The 17,150-nt window shown below is 47.1% G+C and overlaps 1 protein-coding gene across 4 annotated transcripts in view; it reads right to left on the reverse strand.

Annotated features, from left to right (window-relative positions):
- Positions 1-17,150, reverse strand: part of LOC122563844 (collagen alpha-1(XXVI) chain-like) — a 325,474-nt gene that overhangs the window by 192,730 nt on the left and 115,594 nt on the right. The window lies entirely within an intron of this gene.

The following is a 17,150-nucleotide window of genomic DNA, read 5'->3' on the forward strand; positions in this document are numbered from 1 at the left end:
CAGCATCGTGTTACTGACCTACAGCATCGCGTTAGTGACCTATAACATCGCGTTACTGACCTACAGCATCGCGTTACTGACCTACAGCATAGCCATACTGACCTACAGCATAGCCATACTGACCTACAGCATCACGTTACTGACCGACTGCATAATGTTACTGACCTACAGCATCGCGTTACTGACCTACAGCATCACGTTACTGACCTACAGCATCACGTTACTGATCAACTGCATCATGTTACTGACCTACAGCATTGCATTACTGACCTACAGAATCACATTACTGACCTACACCATCATGTTACTGACCTACAGCATCACATTACTGACCTACACCATCATGTTACTGACCTACAGCATTGCATAACTGACCTACAGCATCGTGTAACTGACCTACAGCATTGCATAACTGACCTATAACATCGCGTTACTGACCTACAGCATAGTGTTAGTGACCTACAGCATAGCCTTACTGACCTACAGCATCGCGTTACTGACCTACTGCATCGCATTATTGACCTACTGCATCGCATTATTGACCTACGGCATCGCATTACTGACCTACAGCATCACGTTACTGACCTACAGCATCACGTTACTGACCTACCGCATCGCATTACTGACCTACAGCATTACGTTACTGACCTACAGAATCGCATTACTGACCTACAGAATCGCATTACTGACCTACAGCATTGCATTACTGACATAGAGCATCACGTTACTGAGCTACAGCATTGTGTTACTGACCTACAGCATTGCATTACTGACCTACAGCGTCGCGTTACTGACCTACAGCGTCGCGTTACTGACCTAGAGCATCGCAATACTGACCTATAGCATGATATTACTGACCTACGGCATTGCATTACTGACCAACAGCATCGCATCACTGACCTACAGCATCGCGTTTTTGCCCTACAGCATCACGTTACTGACCTACAGCAACATGTTACTGATCTACAGCATCGCATTACTGCCCTACAGCATCGCATTACTGACCTACAGCATCACGTTACTGACCTATAGCATCACGTTACTGACCTACAGCATCACATTACTGACCTATAGCATTGTGTTACTGACCTCCAGCATCGCGATACTAACCTACAGATATCATGTTAATGACATACAGCATTACATTACTGACCAACAGCATCATGTTACTGTCCTACGGCATCACATTACTGACCAACAGCATCATGTTACTGTCCTACGGCATCACATTACTGACCTAAAGCATCATGTTACTGTCCTACGGCATCACATTACTGACCAACAGCATCACGTTACTGTCCTACGGCATCACATTACTGACCAACAGCATCATGTTACTGTCCTACGGCATCACATTACTGACCTACAGCATCGCGATACTGACCTACAGCATCTTTTTACTCTCCGACAGCATCGCGTTACTGACCTATAGCTTCACATTACTGACCTACAGCATCACGTTACTGACCTACAGCATCACATTACTGACCTATAGCATTGTGTTACTGACCTCCAGCATCGCGATACTAACCTACAGATATCATGTTAATGACATACAGCATTACATTACTGACCAACAGCATCATGTTACTGTCCTACGGCATCACATTACTGACCAACAGCATCACGTTACTGTCCTACGGCATCACATTACTGACCAACAGCATCATGTTACTGTCCTACGGCATCACATTACTGACCTACAGCATCGCGATACTGACCTACAGCATCTTTTTACTCTCCGACAGCATCGCGTTACTGACCTATAGCTTCACATTACTGACCTACAGCATCACGATACTGACCTACAGCATCTTTTTACTCTCCGACAGCATCGCGTTACTGACCTATAGCTTCACATTACTGACCTACAGCATCGCGTTACTGACCGACAGCATCGCAGTACTGACCTACAGCATCGCATTATTGACCCACGGCATACATGACTGACCTACGACATCACGTTACTGACCTAGAGCATCGTGTTACTGACCGAGAGCATCACATTACTGATCTACATCATCACGTTACTGACCTACAGCATCGCAGTACTGACCTCCAGCATCGCGATACTAACCTACAGATATCATGTTAATGACATACAGCATTACATTACTGACCAACAGCATCATGTTACTGTCCTACGGCATCACATTACTGACCAACAGCATCGCGTTACTGCCCCACAGCAGGACGTTACTGACCTACAGCATCGCATTACTGATGTACAACACCACACTGCTGACCTACAGCGTCGCATTACTGACCTGCAGCATCTCATTACTGACCTACAGCATCGCGTTACTGACCTATAGCATGATATTACTGACCTACGGCATTGCATTACTGACCGACAGCATCGCATCACTGACCTACAGCATCGCTCTATTGCCCTACAGCATCGCGTTTTTGCCCTACAGCATCATGTTACTGACCTACAGCAAAGTATTACTGATCTACAGCATCGCATTACAGCCCTACAGCATTGCATTACTGGCCTACAGCATCGCATTACTGACCTACAGCATCGCATTACTGACCTACAGCATCACGTTACTGACCTACAGCATCGCATTACTGACCTATAGCATTGTGTTACAGACCTACAGCATTGCATAACTGACCTACAGCATCGTGTAACTGACCTACAGCATTGCATAACTGACCTATAACATCGCGTTACTGACCTACAGCATAGTGTTAGTGACCTACAGCATCACGTTACTGCCAACAGCATCGCGTTACTGACCTAGAGCATCATGTTACTGACCGAGAGCATCACATTACTGACCTACAGCATCATGTTACTGACATACAGCATCACATTACTGACATACAGCAGCACGTTACTGCCAACAGCATCGCGTTACTGACCTAGAGCATCATGTTACTGACCGAGAGCATCACATTACTGACCTACAGCATCATGTTACTGACCTACAGCATCACATTACTGATCTACATCATCACGTTTCTGACCTACAGCATCGCGATACTAACCTACAGATATCATGTTAATGACATACAGCATCATGCTACTGACCTACAGCATCACATTACTGACCTACAGCATCATGTTACTGACCTACAGCATCACATTACTGACCAACAGCATCATGTTACTGACCTACAGCATCGCGTTACTGACCTAAAGCATCGCGTTACTGCCCTACAGCAGGACGTTACTGACCTACAGCATCGCATTACTGATGTACAACACCACATTGCTGACCTACAGTGTCGCATTACTGACCTACAGCATCATGTTACTGCCAACTGCATCATTTTACTGACCTACAGCATCACGTTACTGACCAACAGCATCTCGTTACTGACCTACAGCATCGCGTTACTGACCTACAGCATCGTGCTACTGACCTACAGCATCATGTTACTGGCCTACAGTATCACATTACTGACCAACAGCATCGCATTACTGACATAGAGCAACACGTTACTGACCTACAGCATTGTATTACTGACCTACAGCATCGCAACACTGACTACAGCATCGCATTATTGACCTACGGCATCACGTTACTGACCTACAGCATCGCGTTACTGACCTACAGCATCATGTTACTGACCTGCAGCATCGCGTTACTGACCTACAGCACCGCGATACTGACCTACAGCATCGTGTAACAGACCTACAGCATCGCATTACTGACCTACAGTGTCACGTTACTGACCTAGAGCATCGCATTACTGACCTACAACATGATATTACTGACCTACAGCATCGTATTACTGACTTACAGCATCGCATTACTGCCCTACAGCATCGTGTTACTACCCTACAGCATCACATTACTGACCTACAGCATCATGTAACAGACCTACAGCATCGTGTAACAGACCTACAGCATCATGTTACTGACCTGCAGCATTGCGTTACTGACCTACAGCATCACGATACTGACCTACAGCATCGTGTAACAGACCTACAGCATCATGTTACTGACCTACAGCAACGCGTTACTGACCTACAGCATCGCATTACTGCCCTACAGCATCGCGTTACTGCCCTACAGCATCGCGTTACTGCCCTACAGCATTGCGTTACTGCCCTACAGCATCGTGTTACTGCCCTACAGCATCGTGTTACTGCCCTACAGCATCGTGCTACTGACCTACAACATCATGTTACTGACCTACAGCATCGCGTTACTGACCTACAGCATCGCGTTACTGACCTACAGTATCATGTTACTGACCTGCAGCATTGCGTTACTGACCTACAGTATCACGTTACTGACCTGCAGCATTGCATTACTGACCTACAGTATCATGTTACTGACCTGCAGCATTGCGTTACTGACCTACAGTATCATGTTACTGACCTGCAGCATTGCGTTACTGACCTACAGCATCGCGTTACTGACCTACAGCATCGCGTTACTGACCTACAGTATCATGTTACTGACCTGCAGCATTGCGTTACTGACCTACAGCATCGCGTTACTGACCTACAGTATCATGTTACTGACCTACAGCTTCGCATTACTGACCTACAGCATCGCGTTACTGACCTACAGTATCATGTTACTGACCTGCAGCATCGCGTTACTGACCTACAGCATCGCGTTACTGACCTACAGCATCATATTACTGACCTACAGCTTCGCGTTACTGACCTACAGCATCGCGTTACTGACCTACAGTATCATGTTACTGATCTGCAGCATCGCGTTACTGCCCTACAGCATCGTGTTACTACCCTACAGCATCACATTACTGACCTACAGCATCATGTAACAGACCTACAGCATCGTGTAACAGACCTACAGCATCATGTTACTGACCTGCAGCATTGCGTTACTGACCTACAGCATCACGATACTGACCTACACCATCGTGTAACTGACCTACAGCATCATATTACTGACCTACAGCTTCGCGTTACTGACCTACAGCTGCGCGTTACTGACCTACAGCATCGCGATACTGACCTACAGCTTCGCGTTACTGACCTACAGCATCGCGATACTGACCTACAGCATCGCGATACTGACCTACAGCATCATGTTACTGACCTACAGCTTCGCGTTACTGACCTACAGCATTGCGTTACTGACCTACAGCATCGCGATACTGACCTACAGCTTCGCGTTACTGACCTACAGCATCGCGATACTGACCTACAGCATCGCGATACTGACCTACAGCATCGCGTTACTAACCTACAGCATCGCGATACTGACCTACAGCATCGCGTTACTGACCTACAGCATCGCGATACTGACCTACATCATCGCCTTACTGACCTACAGCATCGTGTTACTGACCTACAGCATCGCGATACTAACCTACAGCATCGCGTTACTGACCTACAGCATCGCGATACTGACCTACAGCATCGCGATACTGACCTACAGCACCGCGATACTGACCTACAGCATCGTGTAACAGACCTACAGCATCGCATTACTGACCTACAGTGTCACGTTACTGACCTAGAGCATCGCATTACTGACCTACAACATGATATTACTGACCTACAGCATCGCATTACTGACCTACAGCATCGCATTACTGCCCTACAGCATCGCGTTACTGCCCTACAGCATCGTGTTACTACCCTACAGCATCACATTACTGACCTACAGCATCATGTAACAGACCTACAGCATCGTGTAACAGACCTACAGCATCATGTTACTGACCTGCAGCATTGCGTTACTGACCTACAGCATCACGATACTGACCTACAGCATCGTGTAACAGACCTACAGCATCATGTTACTGACCTACAGCAACGCGTTACTGACCTACAGCATCGCGTTACTGACCTACAGCATCGCATTACTGCCCTACAGCATCACGTTACTGCCCTACAGCATCGCGTTACTGACCTACAGCATCGCGTTACTGCCCTACAGCATCGTGTTACTGCCCTACAGCATCGTGCTACTGACCTACAGCATCATGTTACTGACCTACAGCATCGCGTTACTGACCTACAGTATCATGTTACTGACCTGCAGCATTGCGTTACTGACCTACAGTATCATGTTACTGACCTGCAGCATTGCATTACTGACCTACAGCATCGCGGTACTGACCTACAGCATCGCGTTACTGACCTACAGTATCATGTTACTGACCTGCAGCATTGCGTTACTGACCTACAGTATCATGTTACTGACCTGAAGCATCGCGTTACTGACCTACAGCATCGCGTTACTGACCTACAGCATCGCGTTACTGACCTACAGTATCATGTTACTGACCTGCAGCATTGCGTTACTGACCTACAGCATCGCGATACTGACCTACAGCATCGCGATACTGACCTACAGCATCGTGTAACTGACCTACAGCATCATATTACTGACCTACAGCTTCGCGTTACTGACCTACAGCTTCGCGTTACTGACCTACAGCATTGCGTTACTGACCTACAGCTTCGCGTTACTGACCTACAGCTTCGCGTTACTGACCTACAGCATCATGTTACTGACCTACACCATCGTGTAACTGACCTACAGCATCATATTACTGACCTACAGCTTCGCGTTACTGACCTACAGCTGCGCGTTACTGACCTACAGCATCGCGATACTGACCTACAGCTTCGCGTTACTGACCTACAGCATCGCGATACTGACCTACAGCATCGCGATACTGACCTACAGCATCGCGTTACTGACCTACAGCATCGCGATACTGACCTACAGCATCGCGTTACTGGCCTACAGCATCGCGATACTGACCTACAGCATCGCGTTACTGACCTACAGCATCGCGTTACTGACCTACAGCATCGCGATACTGACCTACAGCATCGCGTTACTGACCTACAGCATCGTGCTACTGACCTACAGCATCGCGTTACTGACCTACAGCATCACGTTACTGACCTACAGCATCACGTTACTGACCTACAGCATCATGTTACTGACCTACAGCATCGCAGTACTGACCTACAGCATCACGTTACTGACCTACAGCATCACGTTACTGACCTACAGCATCATGTTACTGACCTACAGCATCGCGATACTGACCTACAGCATCGCGATACTGACCTACAGTATCGCGTTACTGACCTACAGCATCGCAGTACTGACCTACAGCATCGCGATACTGACCTACAGCATCGCGTTACTGACCTACAGTATCGCGTTACTGACCTACAGTATCGCGTTACTGACCTACAGTATCGCGTTACTGACCTACAGCATCGCAGTACTGACCTACAGCATCGCGTTACTGACCTACAGTATCGCGTTACTGACCTACAGCATCGCAGTACTGACCTACAGCATCGCAGTACTGACCTACAGCATCACGTTACTGACCTACAGTATCGCGATACTGACCTACAGATTCGCGTTACTGACCTACAGCATCGCGATACTGACCTACAGCATCGCGATACTGACCTACAGCATCGTGTTACTGACCTACAGTATCGCGTTACTGACCTACAGCATCGCAGTACTGACCTACAGCATCGCGTTACTGACCTACAGCATCACGTTACTGACCTACAGTATCGCGATACTGACCTACAGATTCGCGTTACTGACCTACAGCATCACGTTACTGACCTACAGCATTGCGTTACTGACCTGCAGCATTGCGTTACTGACCTACAGTATCATGTTACTGACCTGAAGCATTGCGTTACTGACCTACAGCATCGCGTTACTGACCTACAGTATCATGTTACTGACCTGCAGCATTGCGTTACTGACCTACAGTATCATGTTACTGACCTACAGCATTGCGTTACTGACCTACAGTATCATGTTACTGACCTGCAGCATTGCGTTACTGACCTACAGTATCATGTTACTGACCTACAGCATCGCGATACTGACCTACAGCATCGTGTAACTGACCTACAGCATCATATTACTGACCTACAGCTTCGCGTTACTGACCTACAGCTTCGCGTTACTGACCTACAGCATTGCGTTACTGACCTACAGCATCATATTACTGACCTACAGCTTCGCGTTACTGACCTACAGCTTCGCGTTACTGACCTACAGCATCGCGATACTGACCTACAGCATCATGTTACTGACCTACACCATCGTGTAACTGACCTACAGCATCATATTACTGACCTACAGCTTCGCGTTACTGACCTACAGCTGCGCGTTACTGACCTACAGCATCGCGATACTGACCTACAGCTTCGCGTTACTGACCTACAGCATCGCGATACTGACCTACAGCATCGCGATACTGACCTACAGCATCGCGTTACTGACCTACAGCATCGCGATACTGACCTACAGCATCGCGTTACTGACCTACAGCATCGCGATACTGACCTACAGCATCGCGTTACTGACCTACAGCATCGCGTTACTGACCTACAGCATCGCGATACTGACCTACAGCATCGCGTTACTGACCTACAGCATCACGTTACTGACCTACAGCATCATGTTACTGACCTACAGCATCGCAGTACTGACCTACAGCATCACGTTACTGACCTACAGCATCACGTTACTGACCTACAGCATCATGTTACTGACCTACAGCATCGCGATACTGACCTACAGCATCGCGTTACTGACCTACAGCATCGCGTTACTGACCTACAGCATCGCAGTACTGACCTACAGATTCGCGTTACTGACCTACAGCATCACGTTACTGACCTACAGCATCATGTTACTGACCTACAGCATCCCAGTACTGACCTACAGCATCGCGTTACTGACCTACAGCATCACGTTACTGACCTACAGCATCACGTTACTGACCTACAGCATCGCGATACTGACCTACAGCATCGCGATACTGACCTACAGCATCGCGTTACTGACCTACAGCATCGCGATACTGACCTACAGCATCGCCTTACTGACCTACAGCATCGCGATACTGACCTACAGCATCACGTTACTGACCTACAGCATCACGTTACTGACCTACAGCATCATGTTACTGACCTACAGCATCGCATTACTGACATACAGCATCCTGTCACTGACCTACAGCATCGTATTACTGACTTACAGCATCACGTTACCGACCTACAGCATCGCATTACTGACCTACAGCATCGTGTTACTGCCCTACAGCAGGACATTACTGACCTACAGCATCGCATTACTGATGAACAGCATCACATTGCTGACCTACAGCGCCACATTACTGACCTACAGCATCGTGTTACTGCCAACAGAATCATTTTACTGACCTACAGCATCACATTACTGACCAATAGCATCTCATTACTGACCTACAGCATCACGTTACTGACCTACCGCATCATGTTACTGACCTACAGCATCACATTACTGACCTACAGCATCGCGTTACTGACCTATAGCATCACATTACTGATGTACAGCACCACATTGCTGACCTATACCATCGCATTAATGATCTAGTGGATCGCGTTACTGCCCTACAGCGTTGCATTACTGATCTGCAGCATCGCGTTACTGACCTACGGCATCATGTTTTTTGTTAGATTAGATTAGATTACTTACAGTGTGGAAACAGGCCCTTCGGCCCAACAAGTCCACACCGACCCGCGGACAGGCAACCCACCCATACCCTACATTTACCCCTTCACCTAACACTACGGGCAATTTAGCCTGGCCAATTCACCTGACCTGCAAATCTTTGGACTGTGGGAGGAAACTGGAGCACACGGAGGAAACCAACGAAGACACGGGGGGAATGTGCAAACTCCACACACACCGTGCACAACGCTCACCTAAAATCCCCCTACACTCACCGTGCAGAACCCTCACCTAAACTCCCCCTACACTCACCGTGCACAACCCTCACCTAAAATCCCCCAACACTCACCGTGCACAACCCTCACCTAAACTCCACCAACACTCACCGTGAACAACCCTCACCTAAACACCATCTACACTCACCGTGAACAACCCTCACCTAAACTCCCCCTACACTCACCGTGCAGAACCTTCACCTAAAATCCCCCAACACTCACCGTGCACAACCCTCACCTAAACTCCCCCTACACTCACAGTGCACAACCCTCACCTAAACTCCACCAACACTCACAGTGAACAACCCTCACCTAAAATCCCCCTACACTCACCGTGATCAACCCTCACCTAAACTCCCCCAACACTCACCGTGATCAACCCTCACCTAAACTCCACCAACACTCACAGTGAACAACCCTCACCTAAAATCCCCCAACACTCACCATGCACAACCCTCACCTAAACTCCACCAACACTCACAGTGAACAACCCTCACCTAAAATCCCCCAACACTCACCGTGCACAACCCTCACCTAAACTCCCCCTACACTCACCGTGATCAACCCTCACCTAAACTCCCCCAACACTCACCGTGGACAACCCTCACCTAAACACCCCCTAAACTCACCGTGAACAACCCTCACCTAAACTCCCTCTACACTCACCGTGAACAACCCTCACCTAAACTCCCCCTACACTCACCGTGCACAACCCTCACCTACCCCTCTCTACACCCACCGAGAACAACCCTCACCTAAACTCCCCCTACACTCACCGTGAACAACCCTCACCTAAACTCCCCCTACACTCACAATGCACAACCCTCACCTAAACTCCTCCTACACTCACAGTGCACAACCCTCACCTAAACTCCCCCTACACTCACCGTGAACAACCCTCACCTAAACTCCCCCTACACTCACCCGTGCACAACCCTCACCTAAACACCCCCTACACTCACCGTGAACAACCCTCACCTAAACTCCCCCTACACTCACCCGTGCACAACCCTCACCTAAACTCCCCCTACACTCACCGTGCACAACCCTCACCTAAACACCCCCTACACTCACCGTGCACAACCCTCACCTAAACTCCCCCTAACTCACCGTGAACATCCCTCACCGAAACTCCGCCTACACTCACCGTGAATATCCCTCACCTAAACACCCCCTACACTCACCGTGAACATCCCTCACCTATACACCCCCAAGTTTGCTGTGCACAGCGCTCAAACCACTTTTGTGCACTCACTATATAGTCATAGAGGTATTCTGCATAGAAACAGGTCCTTCAGCCTAACTTGTCCATGCTGACCAGGTTTCCCAAACTGAACCAATCCCATTTACCTGTGTTTGGCCCTTATCCCTCTAAACCCTTCTCTCCATATACCTATCCAAATGGCTTTTAAATGCTGAAATTTTATCCACCTCTGTTGGCTCCCTCTACAGAGCCATCACTCCCACTCCCCATGCACTCAATCCAATCAGCCCTCACCCCATGGTGATTAAACACGATTAGGGCAGATGCCATCTCCCTGGCCGAACACTCATCCCTGGAACATGGGGATAACAAGGACACTTTTTTATAGGCTGGACCTTCAATGCCACAATTCCAACCAAACCCATCCGTAAACTCTGAGACCTTGGAGTCTGCTGCCCTCTGGGAAACTGGATCCTCAACTTCCTGACCTACAGACTGCAATCAATAAGGTTAGGCAGCAACACTACCCCTTCAATAATCCTCAACACTGGTGCCCTACAATGCTGAGTACTCCTTCTACGCTCACAACCTTGTGGCCAAATTTAGCCTGAACTCCATCTGCAAGTTCACTGATGACACCATGATTGGAGGCCGAATATCAAACAATGGCAAGCCAGAATACAGGAAGAGAAGAGTACTTGGTAATGTGGTGTTTCGGTAACAATCTCTCCCTCAACATCAATAAAACTAAAGATCTGATCAATAATTTCATCATGAAGCAAAGAGCAGGGCACACCAATACCTACATCAATGGGGCTGAGGTAGAGATGTTGGAGAGGGTCAAGTTCCAAGGAACGATGATCCCCAACAATCTGTCCTCATCCACCCATGTTGATGCGACAGGTAAGGTTATATACCAATGCCTCCTCTTCCTCAGGAGGCAAAGGAAATTTGGCATGCCCACAATGACTCATAGCAATTTCATGCCAATTAAAGCATTCGATCTGGATTCATTATAGCTTGGTTTGGCAACTGGTCTGCTGAAGACGGCAAGAAATTACAGAGTTGCAAATGCAGCCCAATCCATCACAAAATCCAACCTTCCATCTGTTGATGCCATCTACACTTCTCGATCCTTGTGGCACTCCACTGGTCACAGGCCTCCAGTCTGAAAAACAACCCTCCTCCACCATGCTCTGTCTTCTATCTTTGACCCAGTTCTGTATCCAAATGGCTAGTTCTCCCTTTATTCTGTGAGATTTAACCTTGTTAATCAGTCTCCCATGGGGAACCTTGTCGAATGCCTTACTGAAGTCCACATAGATCACATCTACCGCTCTGCCCTCATCAATCCTCTTTGTTACATCTTCAAAAAACTCAATCAAGTTTGTGAGACATGATTTCCCACGCACAAAGCCATGTTGACTATCCCTAATCAGTCCTTGCCTTTCTAAATACACGTACATCCTGTCCCTCAGGATTCCCTCCAACAACTTGCCCACCACCAATGTCGGCTCACTGATCTATAGTTCCCTGGCTTGTCTTTACCGCCCTTCTTAAACAGTGGCACCACGTTAGCCAACCTCCAGTCTTCCGGCACCTCACCTGTGACTATCGATGATACAAATATCTCAGCCAGAGGCCCAACAATCACTTTGCCAGCTTCCCACAGAGTTCTCGGGTACATCTGATCAGGTCCTGGGGATTTATCCACCTTTATGCGTTTCAAGACATCCAGCACTTCCTCCTCTGTAATATGGACATTTTGCAAAACGTCACCATCTATTTCCCTGCATTCTATATCTTCCATATCCTTTTCCACAGTAAATAGTGATGCAAAATACTCTTTTAGTATCTCCCCCATTTTCTGCGGCTCCACACAAAGGCCGCCTTGCTGATCTTTGTGGGGGCCTATTCTCTCCCTAGTTACCCTTTTGTCCTTAAAGTATTTGTAAAAACCTTTTGGATTCTCCTTAATTCTAATTCTAATTGCCAAAGCTATCTCCCTTTTTGTCGTCCTGATTTCCCTCTTAAGTATATTCTTACTGCCTTTATACTCTTCTAAGGATTTACTCGATCTATCCTGTCTATTCCTGACATATGCTTCCTTCTTTTTCTTAACCAAACCCTCAATTTCTTTAGTCATCCAGCATTCCCTATACTTACGAGCCTTCCGTTTCACCCTGACAGGAATATACTTTCTCTGGATTCTCATTATCTCATTTCTGAAGGCTTCCCAATTTCCAGCCGTCTCTTTACCTGCGAACATCTGCCCCCAATCAGCTTTTGAAAGTTCTTGCCTAATGCCATCAAAATTAGCCTTCCTCCAATTTAGAACTTCAATTTTTTGATCTGGTCTATCCTTTTCCATCACAATTTTAAATCTAATAGAATTATGGTCGCTGGTCCCAAAGTGCTCCCCCACTGAGACCTCAGTCACCTGCCTTGCCTTATTTCCCAAGAGTAGGTCATGTTTTGCACCTTCTCTACTAGGTACATCCACATACTGAATCCAGAAATTCTCTTGTACACACTTAACAAATTCCTCCCCATCTAAACCCTTAACACTATGGCAGTCCCAGTCGATGTAAGGAAAGTTAAAATCCCCTACCATAAACACCATATTATTCTTACAGATAGCTGAGATGTCCTTACAAGTTTGTTTCTCAATTTCCCTCTGACTATTAGGGGGTCTATAATACAATCCCATTAAGGTGATCATTCGTTTCGTATTTCTCAGTGCCACCGAAATAACTTCCCTCGATGTTATTTCCAGGAATATCCTCCCTCAGTACAGCTGTAATGCTATCCCTTATCAAAAGTGCCACGTCCCCTCCCCTCTTGCCTCCCTTTCTAGCATTTGTTTCCTAGAACATTAAGCTGCCAGTCCTGCCCATCCCTGAGCCAAATTTCTGTAATTGCTATGATATCCCAGTCCCATGTTCCTAACCATGCCCTGAGTTCATCTGCCTTCCCTGTTAGGCCCCTTGCATTGAAGAAGGGCTTATGCCCGAAACGTCGATTCTCCTGTTCCTTGGCTGCTGCCGGACCTGCTGCGCTTTTCCAGCAACACATTTTCAGCTTTGAAATAAATGCAGTTTAATTTATTCGTCCTACCTTGTCCCTGCCTCCCTAACTGTTCGACTCGCTTCTGTTCTCAACTGTACCAGTCTCAGATTGATCTCTTTCCTCACTATCTCCCTGAGTCCCACCCCGCGCCCCCCCCTTACTAGTTTGAATCGCCCGAGCAGCTCTAGAAAATCTCCCTGCCAGTATATTAGTCCCCTTCCAATTTAGGTGCAATCTGTCCTTCTTGCACAGGTCAGGTCTGCCTCAAAAGAGATTCCAATGATCCAAAAATGTGAATCCTTCTCCCATACACCAGCTCCTCAGCCATGCATTCATCTGCTCTATCCTCCTATTCCTGTCCTCACTCGCTGTAGGTAGACCCACAATGCCCTTAGGGAGGGAATTCCAGGATTTTGACCCAGTGACAGTGATAAAATGATGATAAGCTTCCAAGTCAGGATGGTGAGTGGCTTGGAGGGGAGCTTGCAGGTGTAATTAGCAATTTCTCACCAGGAGTTCCACACAGTCCATTAAGATGTTGATAAATGATTCCAACACAGGAATCCTACACAGGTTTTATTTCTGCTCCATTGAACCTGGTGGGTCAGCTCATTAGGCTGCTGCTAAGAAAGGGTCTTTGATCACACTCTTAGGGTCTGCTAGACTCCAGCAAAAGGTTCAGATAATGAAGCAAAGAGCCTTCTATTTGGGTTACCACATCAGCGTCCACTGACTGAGCCAAGGACGATGGAATGACACAAGGTTGGGGAAATGCCAGGTAAACTGGGATGACTCCCACAGTCACTGGTCCTAACTCTATATGCTCCTAGTGTCGGGAGATGGGCATGTTCCATTCTCAGTTCTCTTTACCCTGGCACTTGCTGATGGCAAGGTCATCTCTTTCCCAGCAGCAGCTGACTTCTGACTTTGTCCACCCGAGTCTAACATCGGTAACTCCACAGAACAGCTTGAAAGAGATAAAGGCTTCAACTTCTGCTTCAGTGGTGTTTCCAAGGGACACAACAGGATTCCAGTCTCTCAGATTGAGCTGGTTTAGGTTTAAGCTCCCTTTTCTTCTCTCAATCCTGAAGCTCTCTCTTCTCTCTTTGTTCTTTCCTCTCTCTCTTTCTCCTTCATTTGCTTAAAATAATAACTTCTGTTGCTCCAGTTTTAAACATTGTGACTCTATCCATTTCATTTTCCACAATTTCCACCTGGAATCTGTTGGTCTATCTTTTTCAAACTTTTTCTGGCTCTCAGGCAAAATTCTAATTCCAGGTACTGCGCTAAATCTGTTTGAGGGGCAGAACGTTTAAATCACCATAAGTAACTTCCTCTTAGACTTTTCAGCACTTTCGTAGTGCAGACTCGAGAAAGTTTTTATGCAATTTTAAAAATTGATTTCAAAGGAACAATTTGCTTTTCTCACCCTAACGTTTTTCCTTCATCCGTGGGTAATATTTTATCCATCAGTAATGCTCTGCTTAGGTCAGTAGTGCCATCACTCTGGATTAGTGGTGCTGGAAGAGCACAGGAGTTCAGGCAGCAGCCCTCAGTTTGCACGGTGGCTCAATGGTTAGCACTGCTGCCTCACAGTGCCGGGGACCTCAGTTTTATACCACCCTTGGGTAGTTTGTGGAGTTTGCATGTTCTCCCTGTATCTTCATAAATTTCTGTCGGGTGCTCCGGTTTCCTCCCACTGTCCAAAGATTTGCAGGTTAGAAGCCAAACTGAGCCCAAGTGGGACAGAGAGAAACATTAGGAACCCTCCTCAGGACAGAAAGGGTACGGAGATGAATAATGAGTTCAACAAGACCGTGTGTTTGAACTGCTGAGAGCGAGGGCATGTCCAAGCCAGCTGCTGGTTACATGGGAAAAACAAGTGGGATTTAGGGGGCGCATACACTCCTCACAGAGGATGGGAGTCAATCAGACAGCAGAGGAGGCAATGGCTCCTCTAACCATGCTAAGTTGCCCATAGTGTCCCAGAATGTGTGGGCTAGGTATATTGGCCGTGGGCAATGCAGGATTAAAGGGATTGGGTGGCATGCTGTTTGGAGGGTCAGTGAGGACTTGAATGGCCTGCTTCCACACTCTAGGCATTCTATCATTCTGGACATCAAGTTAGAATTTATTTATGATTAGTGCCCAGGCAAGGGTCCCTAATTGGTTACGGTTCCAGCCAGGATACCCCAAATGTTTATGCTCCCAGGTGGGGAGGAATGTTTGAGCCCACCCCTCTATTAATGCAACATTTCTCTTCTCTTGATTGGTCACAACAAGGTAAACTTAAAAGGAATCCCTTTCCTCATGGATATCTTCTTCAATCCAAATGTATTTATGTTTCAGACATAGTCAGGTCTAATTAATTAACCAGGTTTTCTTAGGTTATAAAAGAATGAGTTTATTAGCTACCATACACAAGATATACACAGCTGAAAATGTGTTGCTGGAAAAGCGCAGCAGGTCAGGCAGCATCCAGGGAACAGGAGAATTGACGTTTCGGGCATAAGCCCTTCTTCAGCCCTCCCTCCAAGGCCCCAAAGGAAACTTCCATATCCGCCACAAATTCACCTGCACTTCAGCCACAAGATATACACAGACAGACGTGCTGAAATGAGCACATGCTGAAACGAGTGTAAACTGCATTGCATGCACCTTCTGAAAGATGCACATGCTCTCTGAGACACACACACACACACAAACACACACACACTCTAACGCACACACACACTCTGACACACACACTGATACACACACTCTCTGACACACACAAACACATGCACACTCTCTGACACACACACTGATACACACACTCTCTGACACACACAAACACACGCACACTCTCTGACACACACAAACACCTTGATACACACTCACTCTCCCTGATGCACTCTCCTCCCTGATGCACTCTCATGCTCTCTGACATTCTCTGAAACACACACACAGATACCTCTTTCTTTTGATACGTAACTGACAAACCATTTCTTGCCCATCTCTTCATTTTACAGTGAAACAGCCTCCACACTGATGTCACGACATGAAGCAGCTTGAATGGCTTTGTGTAGTTCAGTGAAACTAAAATTGATACAGCTTTCATGCTTACAGACACCATTTCAATTTTCTGCCTTTCTTAACTAAATCTGTTAAAAATGCAAT

This window comes from Chiloscyllium plagiosum, unplaced genomic scaffold (genome assembly GCF_037043375.1).
Source record: "Chiloscyllium plagiosum isolate Xiang-an unplaced genomic scaffold, Cpla_swu_hap1 HiC_scaffold_31, whole genome shotgun sequence".
In the NCBI taxonomy this organism is placed as follows: Eukaryota; Metazoa; Chordata; class Chondrichthyes; order Orectolobiformes; family Hemiscylliidae; genus Chiloscyllium; species Chiloscyllium plagiosum.